Source organism: Balearica regulorum, chromosome 4, assembly GCF_011004875.1.
Source record: "Balearica regulorum gibbericeps isolate bBalReg1 chromosome 4, bBalReg1.pri, whole genome shotgun sequence".
NCBI lineage: Eukaryota > Metazoa > Chordata > Aves > Gruiformes > Gruidae > Balearica > Balearica regulorum.
In genome coordinates, this window is record NC_046187.1 from 64,079,718 (window position 1) to 64,106,356 (window position 26,639).

The 26,639-nt window shown below is 37.7% G+C and overlaps 1 long non-coding RNA gene across 1 annotated transcript in view; it reads left to right on the plus strand.

Moving 5' to 3' along the window:
* Positions 1–422: 422 nt before the first annotated feature.
* The window catches only part of LOC142601570 (uncharacterized), a 55,578-nt gene continuing 29,361 nt past the window's right edge, over positions 423–26,639 (plus strand). The window contains exon 1 of the long non-coding RNA XR_012835088.1: positions 423–505. This is a non-coding gene — a long non-coding RNA (uncharacterized LOC142601570). The remainder of the gene's footprint in view (positions 506–26,639) is intronic.

Here is a 26,639-nt window from a genome sequence, read left to right on the forward strand (position 1 = left end):
TTGCATGCTAGCACTCATATTGTATTTGAGGTTCATTCTCCTCAGCTTTAGCTTTCTCAATGAAATACTTATGCAAGGAACTAGTCTAAGGAAAAGATTAGTCTCACCTACCTTTAGTTATTTAAAGCGTGGTATTACTAGAGCCTGAGCTAGTTATCGAGGCTTTCACCGCACTACTGCAGAGAGAGAAGCTTCTCTAGAACGTGAAACATTCTATGTGTCTTAGAGATCTCGCTTAGGGTAGAAGGAATCACCCTGTTGAGATGCTCAGCTCTTTTCACTGACTGACTAGATAACTTCAGTAAGGGATTTCTCTCATCTAAATTTAGACAGCCAATTTACAAGCCTGGTGTTTCTAAACAGTTAATAAAAAGTGAAAGACATCTCTTCAGAGTGAGTCATCCTGTCTGAAACCTGAATCATGCTTCAGCGGGGCCGTTCTCTCTTCATTGACTACAGAGGAAGTGTAGGAGTACTCCTACACTGAAATCATCTCTTACCTCAGGTATTTCGTTTAAATGCTTAAGTTATATGAGATTAATTAAGGTTTATGTGACATTTGACAGCATCCTCAGTACTTTGCTGGAGTATCTCTTTCTCCTCCAGGTCCAGTATCTTCCACATTGCGATCCTTTCTGACTTTTTGATCACAAAGAGAACAAGAGTACATGACAGAATCAATTCATCCTGTTTAATTTTCCCCATTGGTGTAAATTTTCCAAAGTAGCTTATAACTGTAACAAATTAATCCTGCTACTTTCTGTTTGAGTTGGGGCTGAGTTGCTAAAAATTACAAACAATGTAACAATATCTCAGGGTGCAAGAATTAAGCAAGCCATTCCCAAATTCTCCTGTCAATACAGAAAATTAGATGATTTTTCTGTTGTCCTCATGGTTATAGTAATTTGCTAATTGAAGAGCAGGAGCATGGTTGAATTAAAAAAGGTTTCTTGTAAAAGGTTACTACTCGAAAATTTTATGAGTAATTATCTTCAGTTTCCAGAATTTAAAAAATAACAGGTCTGATAAAATTCAGAGAACTGTATCAGAACAGACAAGTCAAGTAAGAGGCATTTAAGAGAGCAATGAGTTAAACCATCAAGTAATTGTCTTCTTAAGGTCTATGCATGTTTATTAGAACAAACTAACTCTTCAGTTTTATTCGGATGCTCCAAGTCAAAATGCATTTCTTTCTTTAAAAATAGGCTCATATCTAATTATAGGTTATATAAATGTTTTAACAGTCACACGTAGAATAACGACATGGTCACTATATTATGTTTGTCTGAGAATTTTTCCTCTTTCAGACCTACCACAGACAAAAGAATGCTTCGCTACTTTATTGTTTATTGCTTTTACATAACACCTCTCTTTTCATTTCCTCTGGTACATCTAAACGTATCATTTCTCTCTTCAGGAAGCCTCATTTGTTTCTAGGTACAGTCATTTACTGATGTAATACCTTTCTGTAAAGGATTTTTGTTCTTATATTTTTTTCCACTTCATGTAATTTGTGAAGCCTTTCCCAGATGATGTCACTTTCATAGGAACTGGTACCAAGAACATCCTCTTGTAAATGCTCAGAGGAAGCTTCTCATACAAGCAGATTATTCCATCACTGCATTACTGAATTCTTGCACCTCAATCTGAGCCATATGGCAATACCTACTGCTAGACATAAGGTTTCTAGGAATCTCATCTAGCTCAGTAAGGATGCTAGAAGCACATGGGGTTCAATGTTTGTTGGTTCAACACTTAGCTGGCGCAAAGCAAACTTTCCTCATACCTTTCCTGTTGCGCAACCTGTTGTCACCCAAGAATCTTTGTTGGGCAGTGGGCTTAAATGGTTGTGAACCCCATTTCCTTCTCTTTATCCCAATGGCCTCCTGCACGAGGAGTTGGAAGAAAAGAGATGTATGACTTAAAATGAGTGTTCCACCCATATTTTTATTTGCAAATATTTTCTGCGAACTGCCACTTTATCTTGTTTACAAAACCGATGCTGCTTTGATCATTGTAATGATCTCATTATATCATTTTTAAAACCTGAGAATTCAGCATTTACTATTATTTGTTTTAATAGAAAAACATATTTTCAGTTTATCTGCTCTGAAAGCTGACTCTCCTGGCACTATTGCAGACTAACATTTTTGGCAAGGGTCACCCTAAAGAGCAAAGCAGGGTTTCACAACTGCTGGCTCCAAGGAAATTCAGCAAGTAAACAAAGCAAACTTTACTTGCTTAAACTTTACTCACATTTTTTTCACATTTGAACTACAGAACAGTGAAATACAGATATGGCAAAGTTCATACATGGCAATGATACGAGATCTATGTCCACTTATTATCTAAGTGTATGCATTCAGAATGGCTAAATTTTACCTTGAAGGCCACTAGCAGGTGGCCAGTTTACTTGAGAAGAAATGTAGTGTTACTTAGTTCAGGTCAGAGATTTATTTTCAAAGCTGATCTCAGGTAGTTTTCAGGAGAGAAATTCTACATACTTCAGTGCAGGAGAAGAAACATAGAAAGGGAACCTTTCTCCCATCCTTTCTTCAGACAAAGTTGTTTTGACTGATTTAAAGCAAATACATACACATATAAACATATACATATAAACATATACAGAGGTAGCTCACAGTTAACTGGTTTAGTGACAAAAGTCAGTACAGAATTTGTCACCCATAATGTTTTCCATTCATTTTGTTGCCTCTCTATTTTTTATTCATCCAATCCAAGATGGGTCAGACTATATTTAATTCTTATTTTTTATACTTTATCTAGCTTAGTTATACTATTTAGGATGTTATTAATAGATTACAATCTACTACTTAAGATAAAATTAGCTGCTAGACCTGACTGAGAAAGAATCTAAACCTGTACATGGTGCTTATATAAATTTAAATTCGCTTATAGGGAAAAAAATATTTTCTTGTCAATGGAGCATACTAAAATTGTGTAAGTTTGCACCATTAGTCTGTGATTTGCTTTTACACATAAAGAATGACACTCCTTACTGTAATTTTGAGCTCTACTATTCTATAAAGCTGGAAGCTCTATACAGTATTTTATTTTAGAGCACATTACATATGGAGAACAAGCAACCAAGGGAAATAATCAATTGCAACAACAAAATCTTAAATAATTGAGACAGAATTTTTACTAAAAGCGTACCTTTTTGAAATCAGATTTATTGTGGTTTAAATTGGCATGTATGTTTGAAGAAAAGCTGTTTGGAAAGATTTATTTAAAAATCTAGAATTGAATTTTTGAATTATTAGCAACAAGATATTGTTTTGACAGGAGAAAAAGAAATAGTAATTGTATACAATAAGACATAAAGTTGAAGATGATATATTTGTGATTTTGAACAAGTTTCAGTTTATAAACATGCCTAGATGTGACTTTAATTAAGTAGACCAATATGAGCCAATGGAACTACTTCTCCTCCTTTAAATTATGCAGGTGCTTGATCTCTGCACACAGTCTCCTAGGAATGAGAAATGTTTGGGTTGTGAAACAAAGCTATATCCTTGGTTTATTTATACCTTGAGACACAGCCTCAAGTCATTCATGGTAACCCACATAATGCTTTGGTGAAAATACACTAAAGCCTGCTGATATTTAATGTATAGCTGCAATTGACACATTGTATTTTAGTTTAGGGTTTCACAACTTTTAAAATAAAGATTTTATATTCCATTTAATTCTTTTCATTTCAAGTAGTTTTTTTTTTTTCTGGGAAACCAAATATAATTTTCAGCAAATTTAGCTCAGATCAAGGGCTTGCAAAATAAACTGAATGTCAAGACATATTTTCCCATTTTCTACAAAGGATTGGTTTCACGAAGTCACCAAATGGTGGATGGTGAAAGATACCTCTGGACATTGTCTAGTCCCTCTGCTCAAGCAAGGTCATCTAAAGCAATCAGCCTGGGAACATGCTCAGTCAGGTTTCAAATATCTCCAAGGATGGAAACTGCACAGCCTCTCTGGGGTTTTCTTCCATTTAAATGGAATTTCTTGTGCTTCAGTTTGTGCCCATTACCTCTTGTCCATTCACTGGCCACCACTGAGAAACATCTGGCTCCATGTTCTTTTTTCATCCCATGAGGTATTTATACACACTGATAAGATTCCCCTGAACTTGTTCTCCTACAGTCCCAGCCCTCTCACCGTCTCGTCCTATGACAGAGGCTCCAAGCCCTTAATCATATCCATGTCTCTTCTCTGGACTCGCTCCAGTATGTCCATGTCTCTCCAATCATTGGGAGCCAAGCATTGGGCACAGCACTCCAGATGTGAGTAGAGGGGAAGGATCATCTTCCTCACCATGCCAGGAACTCTCTTCCTTGTGGAGCCCAGGATGCTGTTAGCCTTCTTTGGGATAAGGATACATTGCTGGCTCATGATCAACTTCTTGTTCTCCAGAACCCTCAGATCCTTTTCTGCAAAGCTGCTTTTGGCCAGTTGATCCCCAGCATGTGCTGATGCAGAGCTTCTGGATTGCTTGTGCTCTGTCGTTTTCCTACTCCAGCAGATCTCAGGATGGTTAAAGGCTCCTGTGAGGACCAGGGCCTGTGAATGTAAGGCTTCTTCCAGTTGTCTGAAGAAGGCCTCACCTACTTCTTCCTGACCAAGCAGTTGGTAGCGGACACCCTCCACTCACACTATTCTGCCTACTAATCCTGATCACCCTTCCCCAGGCAGAGCTCCACGCATCCTGGCTGCTCGCTCACCTGAAGGGTGAGTCCTCATTAATGTTGTCCTGGCCTGTCCTTCCTAAAGAGCCTATATCCAGCCATGGCAGCACATGTGAACTATCCCACCATGTCTCTGTGATCCCAATGAGATCATAGCCCTGAAACTGCACACAGATCTCTGATACCTCCTGTTCATTGCCCATGCTATGTGCATTAGTGTACAGGCACTTCAGCTGGGCTCCACTCATTCCCATTTCCTGGGAAAAGAGCAAGCACATTCCCCATCATGCTGTCCTGTCTTCATTTCCTTATTTGTGTGCAACACTTGGGAATGCCCACTTTTCAATGCTGTTTTCTTGATTATGAGATCTCTCTTGTCCACCCATGCACCCTTTGCTTGCCAACACTGTCCACCACTTCCTTACTGACCTGGGCATCATCATCTCTCTCTCCTTCCATTCCTAATTTAAAGCTCTTCTGACTAGGTGGGCCAGCCTATTGGCAAAGATGCTTTCACCTCACTTGGTCAGATAGATGCCTTCTCTTCCTGGCAGTTCTTGATCCTCAGAGATGTGAAAACTAAATCCCTGCTATTGACATGAGTTGCACAACAACCAGTTACTGACACACAAGATCTACACATTCCTCCTCAAGCCATTCCTCTTCATGGACAGAAATGAGGTGAAGACCATTTGGGCCTTCTTATCCTTGGCACTCACTCCCAGAGCCGTGCAGTCACACTTGATATGCTGCAGGTCTCCCCTAGCACTACTGATGGTGCCCAAGTGGAAGATCTGCAGGGGGTAATAGTCCTTTGGCCAAACCAACCTTGACAGCCTGTCCACCACATCCCAGATATGAGTCACCAGCAAGCAGCAAACCTCCCTAGATGATGGGTTAGATCAGCAGACAGGGACCTCCATCCTCCCACTGCAATCCCCCACCACTTCCTCCTGGCACTGCTGTGTGCTCAGGCTCAGCTGGCTCAGAGACTTTGTGGGACACAGCCCCCACCCCCTCATCTGCTGCCAGGAGACTGACCTATTCTGTAGTTACAGATCTGCAGGTGCAGCAGGAGTCTCATGGAAAATCTAGTCAATCAACCAACCATGTTAATTAACAATAAGCAGCCACCAATATCCCCTCACATAAACTTGCAGGCTAGAACCCACACTGGAAGAAATAGGCACAACCTCTGTTGTCCACGCAATTGATTCTCAGCTCTGTCAGAGCGATGTGCTGCTCCAACACCACTGCTGTAAGACTATATTCATTTAATGATTTGCAGACTGAAGCAAATGAGTGGGAGATTGCATATGTGGAACAAAAAAATGTAAATTTTCTTCCCAAAACATGTTACAATTTTAAACAGCTCTGCAATTCTATCACCATTGCATGTTTTCTACCCCTCCTGAGCCATAAAAATGTGAATAGTAAGGGAAAAACCTAGACAATATGCAAACTATTTAAAATTCCTTTTTTTAAAAATATGTAATCAGAAACCACGTATATCCAAGCACAGCCCATAAACATTGTATTGAATAGAGTTTTATTTTGACATTGTTTACCATTCTCTTCCTACATCCTCCTAAAGGTGGACTACGGTTCCTTGGAGGACCTTGAAATTACAATGTGTGGCAATGCATTGATCGTGAGCTATTGTTTGATCCACAGTCCTAATTTTCTTTTGTATTCTAAAAGTCTAAAGTGCATAATCTCACTCAGGTACAGCATGTAAGGTTTTTGTTTTGTTCTGTTTTTTCTTCTTTTAGTTTCTCACAGGCATAGGAGTTAAAGGATCTGAAACTGCTGGAAGTATCTTCACAAGAATTACTTTTCAGTTAAACATAAAACCACATACTTACATTTTAATCAAACAATCCTGTTGTACACTCAAGAAAGAAGTCATGTCCCCCAGATGTAAACATTCCCTCAGAAGTCAATGCCATATTCTATCAGATTTATTGGAAGTACATTAGTTTTCTCTGTAGTGCAAATAGAAGACAGCCATATTAATTTTTCAGGAATTCTTATTTTCAAAGCTTAACTCAAGTAGGGGAACCTCAAGTCTCTCTCTGTCTGCTGATCTCCCACCGCACTACGTATCAAAACAAAGGTTTTTACTATAGGGACACATAAAACAAGAATCAGTATAAATCCATTGTCATTCCTTATGGTTGAAATTTTTCCTTGGTGAGGAATATTATTCATGACAATAGGCAAAAGTGGAAGATCTTTGTGAAACAACAGGAGATTTTCTTGTTGTGATCACCAGACAGAGAAACAAATACAAAACCAGAACATTTCATCGTGGTTCTTCAGTACAACTGCACACCCAGGACAGTCATAAAAAAAAGTATAGTTTGGACTGTATACAGTCTCATGTGCTTTTATTCAGTTTCGGTTCCAGGGGACTTCATTACAAATTTGAACTTATCACCAAAGAAAGGATTTGCCACGCAGTAAACAGGTGCCAGGTAAAAGAAAGAGAATTTGGAGTAGGCAAGCAGATGGTGTACCATCCAAAGTACATAATAATTCTGTCACAAAGGGAAAATTTCCCAATTAAGATAGTAAAAGAATGGTTGTTCATGCAAACCTCTGAAGACTTGAAATAAAAAATTAGCTCAGAATCAAAAATATAAAGTAGCAGGAAATCAAAATAATTATAATAAAAAAAGAGTTTTCCTCAGGTCAAGGGGCTAATTCACTAATCCCACAGGAAAATATTTTATATTTCAGTACATCTAAGAGCCATACTGTAGATTAAGTACTCCCTTCCTCACCTTATACAAAATTTGTGGATAAATCACTGCACAAAATGGGGAAAATTGCTCATGGTCTAGGTAACATTAGTTTACCCAAACCAAATGCGAACTCTGCTGAATGGAAAGAACCAGCATAAAAGCTGGCAATCTCAGGGAATTGCACTGCTTTCATAGTATATATGAATAACGTATATATAAATGTAATACAGTTGAAGCCACCAAAATCTATTCAATGCCTAGGCAAACATTAGTCTAAGTTAAGTCTGAAAAAAGTTTCTATAAAACAATCAGGCAAATGTACCAGAACATATTATATTGTGAACTTGCAGCAAAGGCCAGTAATGGATAATGTGATCAATTACCCAAAAGTAGAGCTAGTAAACAGTAATTCCCATCTAAAAATTCCCAAAGTACTTTATAATAACTTACATAACATACCACTGAAATACAAACCCTTTGAACCAAGGCCGATACAGCACACCATTTGGAGGAGAGAAGCTTGATGTTAACCCAAGGTTTTATTTTTAGGAATAGGCCAGAGGACAAATTCAGGCATACATTGAAATGCTATTGTACTTTGAAAAGAGATTTTAAGAAATCAGTTTATAATTCCCAATACATGCTTACATTGTTCAAACTTTAGCTTAAGCACTTTTTAGGGCAGCAGAGCCAATACTACTAGGAAATGGATAAATAGCTTAATAGTGTAATTGTTAAGCCCATTGAGTTACAAATGAGCAAACACACTGAAGGTCTTCTATGTCAAAGCCTTCACAGGTAATAGTGATGGATGAAAAGCAAAGAATCCAGTCTGACTTTTCCAGCCTGCTTTGATTTGCCCTAAGGTACCAATTAGGGGAATTTCTTGTTTTTCATGAAAATTTAAGTTCTGTTACAAGGAAGCAGCAAGCTCAAATAAATTCTAAACTGCATAATACCATTTTTAAGTTCATGATATACCTTTAAGTCCTCCTGCAAAAGGAACCCTCAGACCAAATGGCCAACCATTCTTTTCAAAGATGTAGTTTAAGTTTAGACAGGACAGAGTAACAGTGAGTAACACAGAAGCTGAAACTGTTCTTCCCAAGGCTGTCTGAGTCCTAAAGACCACAGAGACAATTAAAGACATTGCTCAAGTCAGAGAGTGAGGAAAGCTTGTACAAAGGAGAGGTTGTGATTGTAGAGGAAATGACTTTCCAGCTGAAAGAAAAGACAATAAAATATATTTGGCAATAAAATCTCTTTAGCTAGATAAGAAATAAGTTAATTAAAAACCCACACACAAACCCAAAACAAAATCCATAAACTAATAATCACATGCCTACAAAAAAGTAATTGAAATCCTCAAAGGCAGACCACTAACAATATTATCAAATGTAATGCCTGTGTGAAGTAAAATAATACGAACACAGATGGACTATCAGCAGGGTACTTCAGTATTGATACTGGGCCCCATTTTTTTTCAACATTTTCATCAATTATCTGGATGATTACATGGAATGCATCCTATGAAATATTTTAATTTAAGACAGCAGTTTTCACAACAATTGCAAGATCCTCAGTCCTGAGTCACCCTGAGAAATCTGAGGTTTCACCTATGGAAACTTCCTGAAGTTTAACAAGATTTTCAAGATTCTGCTTCTAGCACAGAACAAACCCCATACATCTGTGCCTGTTTGAGGAGTGACTGGCTGAAAAAGAGGTTGCTGAAAAGGGCCTGGAGGATAAGGTGGCCTCCAGGTTGAGTATCACGAGGCAAGGATGCGCTCTCATTGCAAGTGAGGCAAATCACATACTGGGCTATGTTAGGAGGCATGTGGCCAGCAGATTGAGGAAAGTTATGGTCACATTTATTTGGGACTGGTGAAGCTCTGTCTGGAAAAAAGTGGGCAGTTTCCCCCTCAGTCTCCTGCTCTGCAGAGTTTCTGGAAACCGGAGAGGGTCCAGCAGATGTCTACAAAGATGGTTAGGGTCTTAGACCACAAGGGCTAAAAGGAGAGGTTGTGGAAGCTGGGCTTGCTTAGAAGAGGAGTAAGGGTGACCTAGTGGCTATCTAGAACCACTTAAAGGGCTGTTACTAACATGAGGGAGTCAAGCTTTTTATATTAACGTGTAACAACGTTTTGATATAACAATGGGCAAAACTCACTTATTGACCCTTGGAAATTCAGATGTTAGGAAAAACTTTTCTTTAGAAGGGTAGTATAGCATGAGAAAAGCAATGGAGCTAAATTCTTGATTTGATATTGGGAAGGAGTTGCCAAAGAAAGCTATACCTGAAACTAATCTTTTCTTCAAGCTATCATTTAGTTTTTTGAGAAATCACTTAAACACATTTAACACTTATGGCGAAAACTTTTTTCTAGAGAGATCTTTCAGAGGTTACTTTGAAACTACAACCTAGTTCTTCCTATCCTGGAGCTACTTAACTGGAAGACTTAGATCTATTCTATTTATTTAAGAAGTTTTAAGTTCTTTCCTGATGAGATCTTTCTCTTTTGTTTCAGCCCTAGTTTTCAGAGTAGTGGAAATTTACTTGCCTGTAGTAAAACTAGGTTCTGACCTCAGGCTTAAGGCTGCTTACAAGTACACATTCCCCCTGTCTGACACAGCTGTGCAGGGATTCAAATCAAGCAGTGCTTTCAGAAGAGGATACCTAAACTTTTCTCTTACAAAAAATATACAAAAAACTGTAAAGCTAGGCTTAATATTAGCATAGCTTGCACAAAGAACTTATAATAGAGAGAATTTTGAGTAAGACAAAATAGAAACAAAAGGATTCATACCCAAGTCTCCTTTTCACTTACTGGGACCTTTCCAGAAGGTAGACTATCATTCCAGAAATGCTTTCATTGGTTTCTAAGTTTTTAAAAATTCCAGAGTCCTCTCTAGGCTCCTAGAAAAAGTTTTTATATTCAGGTTATAAATATATAATCCCCAATCTTTTATTTTGCCAGGTTGCATGACACCAAGCATTTGAAATTTCTTTACCCAAACTAATTTTCTATGCTCATTTGCTCTCAGCAGAGGACTAATCCCTCTCTTCCTTTCAGGGGGTTCTATCCTCCAGTGTGTTATAGAGTACAACTTCCAAAAAATTCAACAGACAACTTTCCTCTCTGCTTTCCAGGTGCTCTTTTTAAACATAACAGACTTTACAAGCAGAAAGAGTATCTTCCATCATAGTATCTGGTAAAAATTCAGAAAACCTAAATATAAATAATGCAAAACTTAAATATAAATAGTGCTAAGAATCTTATCTATTGTACATAGTACTATCTAGACCCTCACAGGTATGTACATGCACAAGTGAGTATTGATAGTTTATCTGGATTGCAGATTAACTGCTCCATATGTACAGAAATTGCTACAAAAGGACTAACTCCACGGAAAACTGTGCCATCTCCACAGAGGCTTATTAGCTCAAGTACAGCACTGTGCACACAAGGAGAGCCATCTCAGATACTCCTCACTGGATGTTGAGTTTGGGATTGAGGTCAACCATACTGAAGCATTGCCATTAATTCCACACACTGGTGTCCCAGCTGAGTTCAGAACCTGATTACAGAAAGAGGAACTCCTCTCTTCCCCATCTGTTTCTGGTATCAGCTATGCAGAAGTGACTAACAGCTGAAAGGCAGTTAGGAACAGATGCAATTTTCTCACCATTAAAATTCATGATAAAAGCAAGCCAACCCAATGCACCAAGGTCTGGCTCTATGTCCAATGAATGCTTCAAGATAATTGTTTGGGTTCAAATAGGTAAAAACATAGTATGCTCTGAATCAGGCTTAGGGTACAATATAGTATACATTGTGTATGGATTTAAGGAGCCAGCTGTAGTCTGACAGGTCTAGTACTGAGCCAGAGCTAATATGTTGAATATATAAAACCAGGAACTGGGTGGGAGGTAAGTAAATTGGGAATATAATGAACATGTATGTTGCATCACCTTCTCGTCTCACTAGTTGTATTGAAGCTATAATCAGAGTATAAGTAGTTCCAGTGACTGAATTTACTTTATTTCTTAAGGAAATTACTGTATTTCCTGTGTTATAAGATGTACCTAACATCTTTCTCATTTGCATGAGAAAAATAAGAATTCTTTAGCATATTATGATAGTATCTGTTATTCTCCTGGATATACCTGCTTCAGTGTCGAAGATCATAGCCTTAAGCCACCTCTGTTGTCTGGATAAATATAACCAGTTGGAGTGCTACTGTAAAACATCAGTTCTATTATCATTTGATGTTACTATTGTGCAAATACTTCTAGAGTATATCTTATTCCATAATTTTCCTTTCTAAATATTAGCTTTTCCTCCAAAAGAAATCATGGAAACTGAAAGGCTACTGAACCACTTAGCAGTTTACCTAAAAGAAGAAGAAAAAAACCAGATTTTAACAACATGAGTTTGATACAGACTGCTATGTTTTACAAGACTACAGTAGAAAAATAGAGCCTTTAGGTCTGTGTAATTTGAATTAGGGTGGACTAATTTTGTCAATGTCTGATAAAAGTTTCTTCGATCTACTTTTTTGACAGGGCCACAGGTTTGGACCAGCTGCATTTTAACAATGTTTCTATGGGTGCTTCTCCTATTGCCTCTTTTCATTCAAAAGCTTTATGCCACTAGCAATCCCATCTACATGTACAGAGCAAACTTTTAACTATGAAATTGAGTCCTGCTTGCATATTTGTACTCTGTTTTAATCACATCTTTTTTATTTGAATTTAGAAAAGTCAATGACATCTTAAAAAACAATCCTTAAGAAAATATAAATGTGAAGTAATGATTCTCCCTCAGAAGATATAATCTCAGAGTCCTTCAGATCTTTTTTCCTTAATCATGTTGTTAATGGAATTTGCCACACAACAGAATGAATAAGGATGAAAGGCTTCTGCCAATGTTTAAAATGTTAAGGTTAGTTACTGTAAGATGCTTAAAGTTAGTGTAGCAAGCTGTGTAGAGTACATACACTTCATTATTGCTAATTTTGAATAAGAATGCTTCACATAAAGCTATTACAAAAGTGCTATGGTTCTATGGGTTTAATACATGAATTCAGTACTCAATGAGAAAGAGGAACTACTTTTGTACATATTATGCTACCATTTTTTACTATGTAGTTGTGCATTTATTCAAATATTTGAAAAAAAAAGCCCTATTTCCTTGAAGGAGTACGAAATACATAGATTGCGCACGTAGTGAAAAGTGATAGGCCATTCTTAACTTTGATAATAAGGACTCTAGGTGAGTGAGAACAAACAAATGCCAGCCTTTTCCCCTTGTGTTTCAGATTCTTTAATCTGAGTAAGTGTTGTAAAACCAGAAATCAGAGAAGAAAAAGACAGCTGTTACCCACACTTGGAAAATGGTGCTTTTTGGCTACACTGGTTTTTCCTGAGCTCTCCATAGTGTTTGTATCTGCACCAAATATCTAGAACACAACACTCTCTTGCTACTGCCTCTGCCATATTAGGTCATTCAAATGCACAGATCAGCATCCCTCAGTGGCATATCTGGCTATACGTATGACAAAATACTTGTTTATTATGGACCCTGTCCAACTCTGACTGAAATAAGTGGAAAGACTCATGTGGACTTCAGTAAGAGTTGGTTCAGACTCGTTGTGAACACTAAGATTTATGACATCCTTAACATTTCATTTCCTCAATTTTAAGCACTTGGGTTTTGTAAATGACGTGCTGGATAAATACACCGTTGTCACTTAGCAGACTTAACTGGTGTGTGAAAAGAAGTCTTTTACTTTCAGATAAACTGAGGAATGGGGGATTAGGGTCAGTTGCTCAGCTGGCATAAACCTGCATAGATCCATGAATTTCAACTGACCTCCCAATATCTAATCTGTCAGCAAATGGAATTCAAGAAGAGAGTTTATATTTATTTGAAGAGGACATGTATGGAGGTGCAGGTCGTTTACCTGAGGATATAGCCTGAGCAAAAGAATATTAGAATACTGGCTTTCTACATAAGGTACCTAGTTATTTGACCCAAGGTTTTCCTCTCTAAAGCACAGAAATCACAGATATAAACATTATAGAGCAATTTTAAGAAGCTCATGAAAAGCTAATATTTATTGCAGAAAAAAAAAGTTTTTAACTTTTGGCTAATGGCTGCATGGAATGATTCTTATAAATTGTAACATTTAAATGTTAGGAAATTATTGAAGTAGTTTCTGTGCTGTTGTTGTTTTCTTCATTCTAGAGAGACATCTCCCTATTACATTCACAAGAAAAAAAGAGTTAGATAATCACTTCCATTGAAAACTGAGGTTTTTAAGTTACTGAAGAAATTCAGGTCTAAAATGTAGTTTTGCAGGTCTGGAAGGAAATCTTCCTGAAAAATTTTTCAGCATAATAGTTTCAACAGCTTTTTGAGTTATAGATCATTAAACAGATATAAGGAACATTTGCTTTATTGCATTTTTTTCTATAAAAGCTGATTTAAAGAGAAAAGTGGATGTTGCATGCTGCTGTTTCACAGTCAGGACTAGGACCCTTTGTTACAAGAAATTATTTGAAAAATATAAGACCTGGAATTGGGTAATCTAACATAGTTATTGCCTTATTTCATTATTCTTCAAAGGAATTTTTTCATCACTGCCTCCCTTGCTAGTTGCACAACAGAAAAGAACGAAGGAAGCCAATCTGTCCTATCACACAGCGTAACAAAGTTACTGGCTTGGCTCAGTGGGAAAAGGGTTCCTTGAAAGTCTCAGTCAACCAGCACAGCAACTTGTTACAAAAGCAGATATTATTAAACTGCTTTCTTAGATTAACAATTATTTGAATAATGCTAATATAGTAACGGTGGTCAGATAGCTTTTTTTTTCAAGTGTTGTGCCTGTAAGGTTTAGATGTAATTAAATTAACTACGTGTTCTTAAAAAAAATATTCAGGCTGTAATTTAACTTCATTGCAACTACTTAGCATAAGCCATCGGCAGGATTTGTTCAACTGTGTATCACATTTCAGAATCCAGGATCAGCAACTTTCCATTTAAAACAATTCTTTCTGTGCTTTGTTCTCTCCTCCCTTTTTTTAGAGACAGGTTAATCAATACAGAACCATGAATAACAATGACTGTAGTGGATAATATTAAGGGCTTGAACCTGCTTCCTCAGAACTTGGCAGAAGTTTCTTCACTGACTTCAGCAGAAGCAGAGACAGATGCTAGGGTAGCTACATACATTGATTTAATCTTTCATAAGGACACATGCAATGCTCATTGATTTGAGATGAAGCAGCTGCCTAACTCTTCCGAAGTAGTAGGGCAGAATCTTATAAAAACTTTTACCTATTTTCGCCCTCAGTCTTATTACCTGTACAGTCTGATAGAGCAAGGTGAGGCTCAGCTCGGTGTTTTTTCTCTTTTTTTTGTCTTGAAGTAGCATGGTGCATTTTGTAAACTATCTAATCAATTTTAAAGCTGCAGGGGATGTTCTAGACACTGGGGAAAGAATCTAGTCAATTTTGGTGTAAACAGAAATTGAAAAGAGAAGAGGAATGTATGCAGCTCTTGCACATGATTAGCGCAGCCATCTGTTTCACTTACCTGCATAATTGTCAGCTAATCAATTGTTAATTGTAAATGTCCAGTTGCTTAACAGCATTGTACCTGCTATTGCAATTCATTACCCCAAACACTTTACAGATCTTCAGTCCCTGAATTATTTATTTCCAGGAGAAAACAGTGAGAAGAAGATGTCAAAGGAAAGCAAGGAATGGAGATACAGGTAAAAAGGGAGGAGTGTAGGACATCCAGATGTGAGTAATTATAAGACATGGATGTGTATAAGATATATGTGCATAAGTAAAGCACAATGGCATAAGCATTTGTGTGATGCATGGATGGAACAGGGATGTGAGGAAGAATGTGACAGATGGAAACTGGCAGAGGGAAACAAGCTTCCAGCGAGTGTAGGCAAAAGAGCTGCGGGTTTAGTAAAAGAGAAATTAGGAACTCTGGCACACAGGGAGAAGGCTGCAGAACATGCAGTGAATATGGTCAGTGCCGGCCAGATTGCCAATGCAATTATCACAGCCACTTCTAATAGTAATTTCTTCAGAATCCTAAATTATTGAATTGGTTTGTCAAAGTCTTTTTGGTGTATAGATGGTATAGCATGTATGATATAACAATATATTTCACTGGTATTATAAGACCAATGACCTTTGTGCCCCTGAAATATGTTCTTGATAGGTGTCATTATGTCAGCAATCTATTGTAATGAGATTCTGATCTGTTAAAAGAAGAATTTTGACATTTTTACTCTTAAAGAGAGAAGAAAGTAAAAACGTAGAAAGAATAAAAAGGGAATTTAATCTGTGCTTCACTATTTAAATGCATGATTATATTTCAAAATAAAGCTTAAAAAGACTAATGTATCTGTGATTATTCTGGTATAATACATTTGTGTATTTCAAGAGATGTAATTTTCTTTATCCTACCTCCTTTCTCTCAGAAATTTACTTACAATTTTAACAACGTGGATAAAGCAAAGAAAACAGCAAGTCCACGTTAAGTTCATCTGAAAGATACTGAATGAATATTTAAAGAAAGTCCAGGAAGAAAGAGTTGTGTTATATACACGTTGTTAGAATACCAACTGATTCAACTGTGTTGAATACAAAGAAAAACGTAAAACGTTAGTAAGAGAGCAATAAAAATGCTCTCTAACTGTTTTATCAGATAATCCATGATACTTGCCTCACTTTGGAGATAATCCATGAACTATTCCTAATTTATTAGTACTTCTTTGTATAGACAGTATGCTACAGATATGGTTCCATGGTACAAGGAATGAAATAATTGTGTCGTCCAGACAGTCACTTCACTGACCAGGTTAAGCTTGAAACAAGAGATGGTAGACTCAATGAACTGTGTCAGAAAGTTATGATATGGCAACATTCATATGACAGGAAGCAGCCCTACCCTGAAGTTGGTCTAACCTTTGTTGAAACAGAAAGGGTTATTTCGGTTATCTATAGCATTTCATATAATATACATGAATGGGAGGTACAAATTTAGGAGTCTTTATTTAATTTCTTATCCTTATTTAATCACCCTTCTGAATTAGAATCATGTCAACATGTCTTACATTACCACGTCCAGCTTCTAGGAACCCCTTCCTCAGAGACAGTGTATTTCTCCAAGAATACATTCTTCATTCCTGAGATGAAGTATATTCTGGTTTCAAATATATGTAGGATGTATAGTATGAATTTACTGTGTGAAACTAAGTACTCTCCTCTGGACAATGTTGGACATGGCAAACATTGCCTAGCTTTATCTTAATTTTCACATTTACGATATGTTGCACGTCATTTTGTAAAATGACATGTGATTTCTTGCAGCTTATTTTGGTTTAGGAACAGAGTATTTCAAAACTTTGCTTTGAGATAAATAGAAATGAGTAAGCAAATTTTGCCCTCTGTACTCATTCAATTTTTCTGGAGTTTTTTGACCAGCTATCGTGAAATCATGCTTTGAATAATTTAGTAGAAATGCTGTTCATTAATGACTTAATTTGCTTAAGCATTAAAGAGTCGGTTCAAAGACAACAAGGATCTTTTCCTGTGATTCAACTGGACTAATCCAATTTGAGAAGACTAGAAAATATGGTGCATATTTCTCATCAGCTTTCTTATTTCTAGAGACTTTCACAGAAATACACATAAACAAAGAAATGTCAGTCATTAATGATGTGCAATATACAGAAGAAAGAAATTTTGCCACACTTCAACCCCAACAATAATCAGAAATTACTTATGCTGTTCATTACTAAAGTGACCTTATGTTGGCACTATAATGTGTCAGAGAAGCTTTATTTCTATCTACAGATTATTCTTCTAAGTATTTCATAAAAATACATTAACAGTAGAACTGAAACGGTGGCCTTAAAAACAAACAATAACAACACAAGCTATATGAGGTGTGAAGATGACTTGCATTCCAGAATGTTTTTCTTTCTCCTTTTATGTTGAAGGCATTTTTAAAGGGGATTTTATAACTAAGATCATTAAAAGAAGGGAAGATATCTATCAATATTAGTGTGAGAGGAGAGCTCACACAAGGAAGAAGAGACACAAATGTATTTCTGAACTTGTGGTTCTCCTGTACAGCATTCAGTGTCTGAAATCTCCAGCTGTATGTGGGTATGAATAGCCATCCCTTGAGCCTGGAGCCTTCAGGACAAGGCTACCATCTCTGAGTCAGATCAGTCTCTCCTGGATGCAGAACTTGAGGATCAGGGATAGAAAACGCTGCAAGTTACTTTTGCTTTCCTGCTTCCAGAGGTCTTGGAACCACTTAATCTCCCCAGTCTAAACTAGAGCAGCCAGGAAACTACTTCAAGTTATCCTGACTTTTAATAGTCTCTGAGGCACTATTTTGTCATCTTGGGTCGATGTAACAAAGCAATCCAACCACAGTATCTTATATCCAGCCATTCCTCCTTTGGATATGTATATGCAAAGAGAAATTATATTTGGGGCATTTGCCATGAATACATTAATAACCTACTCAATGAGAAGTACTTCATAAAAACAATTGCAGTGATGTATAAGAGATCATTAACATTAATTCCTCCATAATCTATTAGTGAGCTGTTGCACTTGTGCTCTAATTAGTTTTGATTTTGTTGCTATGTCTGTATCTCATTTTTTTCTCTATCTCTCTAGCTTTACTTATAGCAATAATTTTTTCTGATATTTAGTATAAGATGTTAAGAACTGCGTATATAATAGTTAGATTAGATAATATCTACCATTATAGATCTGAATAGAAAGATTTAAGATTTATAATGTTCATCACAATGTTTTGGAGCTGTCTAGGCTAACTGAGAAGAGGTTTGAAATTGTTGTTGAGTTTTTTGTTTTTCAAGATTAACCTGATGATGCAAGGATTGGCTTCTAAATACAAAATGACACCAAAAGAAAATAAACTTGGCCTAATCCTATGCATTTTGTGCTTGAGAGTTATGTATTTATCTTTGGTCAATGAAGTAACAGAATCAACAAAGCAGATACAGAGGACACTGCTAGAGTTAGAATTGGAATTTTGCATTTTGTGTGAGTTAGAAGTGAAATAGCAACCTTGGGGAAAAAAGCATTTAATATCCATTTCCCTTCTACTTCGTAGAAGTAATTCAGGATCTGTTATTTCCTCATTAGAAATACTGAAAGTAATGCAGCAAGACCAGTGAAACAGAGGAGATGATAAGAGTCTGTGTGAATTAAATATTAACATTATAGCATAATTAGATCACTGGTAAGAGTTTGCTTTTAAAAAATAAACAAAACTAAAATCTTAATTACCACCATGCAAATCAGGTGAAATCACCACAAAACATGGTTCTCTGCAGGTGTAATACATAACTAGAACTTTGTTCTCCAAAATGGGTGAACCAGGTTAAATTCATAAGCCCAAATTTAGTGACAATGCCTGGCCTGATCTGGAAAGGAGCCAAGTCTCCATACCTTTTATTGACCCAAGAAAGATATTGGACAATTAAGTAATTTATTTAAGAGTTTAAATATTAATATGGGTGGCTAAACTGCTAAGGGAAAAATGAGGAGGTTTGCAAGGAAAAAATTAGGAGGAAAGGAATTTGGACAAGCTTTTCTTTACAAAAGTATAGTAAAGAAAAGAAGCTGAGGTTCATCTAAGAGAAGTTTATAGGGTGGGCTTATAGCAATGTAAAAATATTTAATAGGGAAGACAATTAGATTGGAGTGTTCTTTATCAGATAAATGCATAAAAAATTTGTATGCCTAATAGTTTAAAATAGACAAGTTTAGACTAGAAAAAAACACTGTATTTTTTATAGCACTGAGAGTAATTAAGAATTGGAACAGTTTATGTATGTGCATATCTGCCACACATTTTAAAAAACAGATTGAAGCTTTTCCTTCTAAAAAGCATACAGTTAAAACATCAATTAATTAAAAAAACTCCTTCCAGTTCTTGTCAAGCAATCAAAGATGATGTCAGACTGGATGATAACAAAGTTTTTTTCAAGCCTTGGAATCTGTAACAAAAGTTGAACCATGATTTTCCTTTTTACAAACCCTCCTCTACTCCTCTCTTTCCAAATCACAAAATTTAGAAAAAATTCAATTTACTGTTGATTTTTTTGATCTAAATACTCTGAAAGTTATATTTTCACATCATATTCACTATTGTTCAAGTGCTATTTTCAGGTGAAACATTATATGAATTCCAAAAAAAAAAAAAAAGCACATTATATTGGAAAAAAAAGACAATATGCATGCAAAGAATGAGACCAGAACAAGGGATAAAAACAACAAAACAAATGGATAAAACCAACAAAATACCTGGGATTGTTAGTATGATATGTTGGTAGATATGTTAGCACTGTCAGTACGAAACTCTTTCTATATATTGAAAGTTTTGATTATAATTTTCAGAGAGGGAAAAGAAGATGAATGTTAAAGAAGTGATCGGAATTGAAGTGAGGGGGGAAGGATTAAGAGAACGAGGAGGGGGTTAGGAAAGGCATAAGAAACTGAAAAGAAGAGGGGGGAGAAGGTGACCTCTCATGATAACAGACATCTAGTCACCAGTGGAAACAGAGATCAGGAAAATATGTCTAGTGGTTGGGAAATAATCCAAGAGCTGGATTCTACCGATGAGATTAGGAGATTAGGAACGCTTCTTGGCTCCTGCTTTTCTCTGCACAGAGGCAGGACATCAAGCCAGCGGCCACAGTTCTTAAACAAGAGCCGGTGGTTTCCATGCCTGAAAGCTTCACAATCACACTTTTGCAGTTTCACCCTTGGTCCATTCTCAGAAATATATATATTGCCTCAGTTTTCTTTCAGCAAAAACTTCTTCCACCTGGTTGCCTGTTATACACCCCATTTTAAACTTAAATCCATGCAAGAGTATTTCAGTTCAGGTATTAATCAGCATTGGAGTAAGCCTTTCTGTTAACTTCATAGCCTGGCTGCACACAATGTCTGTCTGTAAAACCCAAGGCCCGTTCCTTGTGATTTCCTCTGGCATTCTACAACCAAGACTCTCCTCCTGTCCCCTCACGGCAGGTAATTCCATCCGAGTACATGCATGTGCTAGTAAACCTCTCCTTCAGTCATCTCCAACATTAGACCTCATACAAATTTGTTTTCTAACTAACTTCAGTTGTTTGTTTTGTACCTGTAGGCTGATTCCTTTGATCTAAAACATTCAGTTGGGCCTAAATATTTCACTGTAACGGTATTACCCATAATGGACCTCATCTCCTTTATGGTGTCATCAAAGCCTTTGATGTGGTTTCTTAGTTATGGAAACAAACTAATTCCTAACTAATTTATTGCTGTAGGATTTTGGGCACTATAAGACATCTTCGTAGCAAATAGTAGCTACAATAATATATTCTATTACTTTTTCAAGAATCATTAATATATTTTTGTGAAGTAACTGTAACCCCTCTGCTGGTTTTATCATGCTTTTAAGGCATATGAAATTATTTTATTCCCCTTTTGCCATAGAAAAAAACCCTCTGCATTTTCCCATTATCATTGCTACTAGACAGCTGAAAAATCTTCGTATTTATGAAAAATGGATCAATGATTAAGAAAAAAGCATCCCTGTATTGATCATAGGACACTCTTTGTGTAATTAAATTAAATAATGTCATAATATTTAAAAATCCGTGCTCACAAAAGCAAGTGAGCATGCCTCTGGTATTGACTTTGATATCCAAATATATCCTGAGGGCACACTGTTATCAGCCAGTATGGAATATTCCTCACATGTAAATAGGTGGACTGATGCTATAGCACCTGAAAAGTAATGAAAATGCACCAAAAGATAATTGATATAGCTGAAAGATAATTGAAAAAAAAAAGTTGCAAGTGCATTCACTATCATTCTCAGTTTTGGGGATTGATATGAGTTCAATATGAATTCAAGGGCTGAATATTCTAGGCAATGTCAACAGAAATGCATCATAAAATTCAACCTGTTTTTCAAAAAGGAAATATGAAGTTATTTAAAATATTTAAAGAAATTAATGTAATAAATGCATGGGGAAATTGTCTGCAGGGCAGGACTGGAGTAGATGGGATTCCAAGGTGCCAGGAGAGTAAATAGAAAAAAGGAAGTCATAAAGTCCTCCTTTCCACTTCATGTTCATAAAGTATGTAATTTGGCAGCAGTCTAGGTAGACAAATAGCAGTTCTATGGCTGAGCTAATGAACAGTCCCACTCTTGAAGTCATTTAAATGCAACCATTGGGACTATTACTCACTCCTTTTCAAGAAACAGGATCCCCAAATCCCCATGTTTACTTATAGGTAGTCCTCTGTCAGCAACATCTAAACTGTCAGGACAGCAAAATGTATATTTGAACTGTTGTCATTTAATACTTCCTAGCTGTCTTGAGTAACAAAAGCTGAATTAGTGCTTGATGCTTTACATCTGAAATACCTAGAAGTGCTCCATCTGATTTCAGGAGAATCTGGCCTGAACTGCAAGGGAGGTATTGTAAGATCACTCTTGGCACCTTTTTTCCATCGTTGCCCCATTCACATCATCAACGGGGCGATGTACAACAGTATTGTTCTTCCAGGGCATCAGGAAAGAGCCCTGGGTTATTCTAGTTGGGACAGGAAGAATCCCTGAATGCACTCAATCCTTGACAAGCCCTTGGTGGCACAAGTGAGTGAAACAAACACTCCATTTCACAATGCCTCCTGTTTGATGTGCCTGAAATCTGCCACCACTTATCTCAGAGGCTCCTAGCACAGCCTGCACCTCTTACCTGCACCTGCCACCAGCTTACCTTCATACCCAGAGTACATCTTCAGAAACTCTGTAATACCATCAATACACTAATTCTTGGCTGGCAACCCCCTCAGGTGGGGATACTTTATCACCATACCTCAGAGGAACGCCCTGTGCTACACAGTCAAGGGGTTTCATTCCTGACAGTAGCAAGGTCCCAATTTACCACTGCAGTGACAAGTGGAGAATCACCTAGAAGGATGAACACAGCCACAGCAACTGCCCTCCTCTGAGCCCATATCTGACAGCATGCTCAGCTGTTGGTGCCCTGCTCCAAAATCACAAAATGCTCCAGCAGAGTTGTCAAGTGACCAAAATATACTTAGCAACTACTTGCATGTGAACCTAAGATGACACCCATCAATCACAGTAAGTCTTTCTGTCCAATATGTTAAACTGTGACACAATATTACTAACAGCTTTTGTCATCTTTGATCCTAGCCTCTTCCATAAATTATAACAGTTGTTACCTACCCCAGCTTGTTCCCCTCTCCCATTTATTGATGTGGATGAGCCCAGTCACTGGCATCACTTTTGAAAAGGTACTGCCTTTACCTTATCCAACATGTAAACGCATAGAGGAACACTGATAAGGGAGAAGAAAAAAAAATTTACATTGGTTTAGTTGGTCCCTCTGCTGCCACACCACTTCAGTCTGTCCCACCGTGCTTTATCATGCTTTATTTCTTCAAACTTTTTCATCCAGTTTGAAATGGGGTGGCCTGGAAAGAAGCAAGATGGTGTTCATATTCCCATACAATTTACAGAGTTTCCCAGTTACCAACCGGCCTGGTCTATGACTCAGATTAGAAACATAAATCAAAGCAATCTCAGTCATACTAATTTGATAAGGTCATTTTTTCAAGTTAGATAAAACACTTGTAGTCTCACAGAATCACTGAATCACAGACTGGATGAGGTTGGAAAGCACCTCTGGAGGTCATCTTGATCAACCCCCTTGCTCAAGCAGCGTCACCTAGAGCAGGTTGCCCTGGACCTTAAAATCATTCTGGTTCAACAAGCTTCCGAGAGTGTCACATCTCTGGTTCCTGGTTTCTCTACAGGTCCAGCCTGATTTCAGCCATTTTTTTAGCCCACTCATATTCTGTTCCTGATCATAAGAAAGTGGGCTTCTCAGGGACTCAGTCTGAGCTGTTGGAAGTCTTCTGGGAAGCTGGCCAAGCTGCAGTTTGATAAGCTTGTTAGTGTCTTTACATTGAGAATGCCTCTTTCTACTCATAGTCACTGTTGTATGACAACATTTGGTATCTCTGTCAGAAATGTGTCTAATGAGCCTAATGAAAGAAACCTTTATTTACTTCTGGATTGTTTTATTAACAATATCCCCAAGCAGCAGGTAATCCTACCCAGAAGTTTAGTTCTGTGACATGCTCTCTCTGTCATACCTTCAGATATTAGCCACACTCAAGGGAAAGCATCTCTAGCAGAAGCTTCACAAATGTATTTGTCACTGTGTCACTCTTACGGTGAGCTAGGGCATGTTTCAGCTTAGACAGCTTTCAAATTAGCACACTGTCTCAGTAACACATCTCCAAGCCAAATGGGTCAAAAAATCCCTCAGAAATAGCAATACATAAAGTACTGGCTTATTCCTCAGGAGCTTGCTGAGGTCAGTTCCAGGTTTAATCTGTCCATAACTGAGCTCTTCTCACTTTTATTTCTTTCTCCCATCCTCTTGTCCCGAACAATTTGAGCTATTGGCAAAAATGCATATTGAATACTCCTGACTACAAGCCAGCAGTTATCTCTCCTGAAAGTCCTTTATCTTACCACATTTGTCCAGTCATCACGGTCAGATAGTCCTTAATATAGGAGAGCCAAAAAAATCATGAGTTTGTTCTTGGCACCTAAAATGAAATGAGGAAGACATTGCTTCAGCCAGCTTTCAGAAAACTTCAGCGAATACTGTGGGAACTGCTTTGCTTTTGGTCTCTACAATCCCTAGACTCCTTTCTTGGAGTTGGAATCTCTCCACGTCTGCTTTGATCCATCTCCAAGGCCAGCTCTGGTAGTCTGTCTATCCTGCCTCTTACAGAATACACCTGGAAGCATCCTGAATCTTGGGCAAACTCCTATACTCACCTGCAGCCACTAGTATTGCCCTCATAGACATCGTGTGTCTGGGTTGAATGAAGATTGTCAGTATCAGCCTCATCTGCTGGCATTATTAGAATCCTTCTCAGAAAATCATCAAATTTCTAATCAAAAACCAAATTGAAACAAACAAAAAATTCAAACAAACAAAAAACCAAACCACAAATATGGATTGCCCCAATTCCAGGTTCCCAAGTAGTCTTGACAGCTAATTTAAATGTGGGACTGTGTGGTGGGTTAGCCTGGGCAAGCAGCCAGATTCCCACCCAGCCATCCACTCACTCTCTCTTCCTTCTAAGCAGGGAAGGGCAGAAAGTAGGGTGAGAAAACTCATGGGTTGAAATAAAGGCAGGGAGATTGCTTACCAGTCACTATTGTGGGCAAAAGAGACTCAGCTTCAGGAAAATTAATTCAATTTATTACCACTTAAAATAGATTTGTGTAGCAAGAAATGAAGACAAACTAATACAAGAACTTTCCTCCCCTTTTTCTCAGACTCAACTTCACTCCAGGTTTCTCTACCTGGCCCCAAGTGGTGCAGGGAGAGTGGGGGGCTATGGTCACTCTATATCAGTTCCTCTCTGCAGCTCCTTCTTCCTCACACTTCAACCTGCTCCAATGTGGGCTCTCCACGGGCTACAGTTCCTTCAGGAAACATCCACCTGCTCCAGTGTGGAGTCCTCCATGGGCCACAGTGTGGATATCTGCTGTGGAATTTTTCTCTCCATGGGCTGCAGGGAAATACCTGCTCCAGCGCCTGGAGTGCCTCCTGCCCTCCTCTCATCTTGGGGGTTTGTGCTGTTGTTTGTCGCTCTTTCTTTCCTCCTCCTTTCTCAGCCTGGTGTTTTTTGTCCTTTCTTAAATATTTTGCCTGCAGTGGGTCCATTGCAGACCCATGTCTGGCACAGGGCAGCCACTGGTCTCTCCTCACAGAGGCCATCCTGCAGCCACCCGCTGCCAGCACCTGGCCACAGACACCCAGTTCAGACTGCTATGGAGGACACCACATGACAAAGTAGGAATGCACCGCTGGATTGACAGACATAAAGGATCAGGTAAAGGAATGTTTGAGGATGGTAACTGAAATTTTTAAATAATAGTAATTTAAATGAGAGTCCACCTATTTTTACTGAGTATAGTAATATCAGTAATTACCACTGCTGTAGCCATGCTGTGTAGGCCTGCAGGAAACTTCCTCTCCTCACTGCTCCTTAAGCAGGGTCACGAGTAGTGTGTGGTGCGGACAAGCCCCACATGGTGCCGGTGTTAAAGGCTGTGTCAGGTGAAAATTTATGTGAAAGGTTTGAGCTAGCTGTCTTTACAGAGAAACCTCATTTCTGCTGAACGACAAACGCAACTGAAGGGCTCCAGCAGTGCTCCGAGGTTTTGAAGCGGGGACGCAGCTGAGGTAGTTCAGCGTGGGATGCCTCACAGGGACAGCTTCTGAGGGAGCAGGTAGACACAGCTCGAGTGCTGGGTATTGTCATCTGGAAATCAAAGGCACTTTCTGGCTGATTTCGATGGGAAAAGGAGAAAATCCTTAGTTAACACTCAGGGTGTTATGAAAGGAAAAAAAAAAAAGAAGTGTTCAGAATGAATCAGTACAGAGAAGATTAAAAAAAATTCCCCAATTCTGAATAAAATTCTTTCTTGAATACTACAATAAGACTATAGAGAGAGAAAAAAGGAAACACTTAAATAAAAGCTTTTAAAATGATGAATAAAGGATGCTAAATATAACCTAGAAAATGAAAAACAAAAAGCAGGAAGGAAGAACAGATTTAAAAGTAGTACTCCAATTTAAAACTGCATTTGTATAATTGTTAAGATTTTTACCCAATTCCTCTGTCAGCAAACTACATTAGACATGTCTGTATAAAACATATTTTCCGGTTTAACCAGTTTAGAATCACCACATTCATTTTCTAGTTCACTGCAAGGTTAAGTAATACAATAAGAGCTCTCTAAATGTAATAATTCAGCAGAGTTACATTTGTTAACTAGCTGTTACCAGTTACATTCCATTGGCTTTTTGATTTTTGATATTGAATATGCCAACTGGAATAACAACATTTTGTAGTTTCAGATCAGAACATTTTTCTTTAGTTTAGAGTGGCTTTTTTCCAAAAACCTAAAATGAATACAAACTAGAGGTAGTAGAAATTTCTACAATGCACAGTGCCTAGGGAGGAATATTTAAAAAAACCCCAAACCAA